At 32.1% G+C, this 1,843-nt stretch overlaps 1 long non-coding RNA gene across 1 annotated transcript in view; it reads right to left on the bottom strand.

The window, feature by feature from the left end:
- Positions 1 to 461: 461 nt before the first annotated feature.
- LOC116083359 overlaps positions 462 to 1,843 on the bottom strand; it is a 29,779-nt gene continuing 28,397 nt past the window's right edge. The window contains exon 2 of the long non-coding RNA XR_004115687.1: positions 462 to 617. This is a non-coding gene — a long non-coding RNA (uncharacterized LOC116083359). The remainder of the gene's footprint in view (positions 618 to 1,843) is intronic.

Raw genomic sequence — 1,843 nt, 5'->3', positions numbered from 1 at the left:
TACATCCTAGATATTAGATTCCCTGTCGAGTGGAAGCTGCGTAGTCAGTAGCATCAGCTGTGCCTTATACTGCAGTATCATCTGGCAAATGGAGTCCTAGGACTTGGGAGGAAGACGTTGGCAGGAAAGAGGGTATTACCTTTATGATTCACAAAGTTGTCTTTTGTAAACATTGTAATTTGGGTTTCTTGTCCATTCTCAATTTTCCATGCAAAAGGACAATGAACTTCAGTGTACAATGTGCCCAAAATACTATTAGCAAGATAATTTACGAGCATACCACAATAAGAAAACTTTAAATAGATGTGTTTTTTCTATTCATCTGTGTTTTTTCCTGACTAGTATTAAATGAACATCCAGCCAATGCAAGCCATTTTATGGGGGACAAAAAGCAATGAGTAAAATTCAGATGTCTTGTTTTCATTTCTATTGCTGTGATAAAATACCATGACTAAAATCAATTTGTGAAAGAAAGAGTTTATTTCCTCTTATAGTTTGTAATTCATCATCCAGAAAAGCCAGGTTAAGAAGTCAAAGGAGGAGGCTGAAGGCAGGAACTGGTGCACAGGCAGTGGAGGAGTACTGCTTACAGGCTTGCTCATCATGGCTTGCTTAACCTTTTTTTTAAAAAAAATATTTAAAGCTTTATTATTTATCAGTAAAATTCGTATTTGTTTTTTTTTTGATGGAAGCCTTTAGTCAATTTAATGTGAATAGAAACTAAATAAACTTACAAGAATATTAGAACAAATCTATGTCATAGGTTTGTTTTTTTGTTTGTTTGTTTTTAATTCTTTGTTTTTATTTTGAAAGTTTATTGATTTTTTTGGATGTACATATTCACAAATGTACTACGTATTGATAGGGTATTTTTAGTCATATTCTTTAAAATTTATAAAATATTATAACAATAAAAATGAATATTATAAAAGTTGTTTGATATAAGACAACAACCAATTTAACAGTCTTATGTAGATGCTCGTCTATAGCAATAGTGAAAATAACATTTTTCTCAATATAAATTTTAAATAACTCCAAACATATTAACTGTATACTTCAAAACAATACATCACTACTAGTATTTTCTTAAGTGAACATAAATATATAAAGTCTTTTTGTTTGTTTTGTATTTAGTAGAGTTTAAAATCTTGGCTCTTACTGTGGTACAAGCCCAAAATAAGAACAATTTTTAGACATTGGGTTTCATTGTAATAAGGCTGTACTTCAATGACCCTCACATCACCAAAGGATTTTACCTCCATCGTAGTTAAGCTGAAAGTTGATAGTTCTGCTACACCAAGAAATGAATTGTAGGCTCAATTTTTGGATACAGATTTCCTGCTATGGTCAAAACTATTTGACTTGAGTGAGTGACTTTATTCTTAGCCCACAGAGAACAGTTTACATTATTTTAAGAAATGGTGTGGGTATTAAGATGGTCTATCCATAAAGTCATTCACTAATGATTTCAATGAACAATGGTTCTGCTTGGGGGGTGGCACAGACATTAGGTGAGGCTAAGAATTTGGTTCATTAGCTGTGATAATTTGGAAAAGCATTAATCTCAGAGAAAGAGTAACTTATAAAGTCCTCTTCTTCAAATTGATACAAGAGTTACAGACTTGAAGCAAAGCATTCAGTCTCACTCTTTGTTGTTCTCTTATAAGCAACCTCCCTAGTTAAGTGTCTATGTTTCTTTTGGGTATATAAATACTTTTGAAATATATAAGCTGTTCTTTTTTTTTTTCATTGTAATAAGGCTGTATTTCAATAATCCTCACATCACCAAAGGATTTTACCTCCATCATAGGTAAGCTGAGAGTTGATAGTTGTGCTGCACCAA

The sequence above is a fragment of the Mastomys coucha genome, unplaced genomic scaffold (genome assembly GCF_008632895.1).
Source record: "Mastomys coucha isolate ucsf_1 unplaced genomic scaffold, UCSF_Mcou_1 pScaffold8, whole genome shotgun sequence".
Lineage (NCBI taxonomy): Eukaryota > Metazoa > Chordata > Mammalia > Rodentia > Muridae > Mastomys > Mastomys coucha.
The sequence above is the reverse complement of the archived record's forward strand: the minus strand, read 5'-3'. Positions and strand labels throughout refer to the sequence as shown.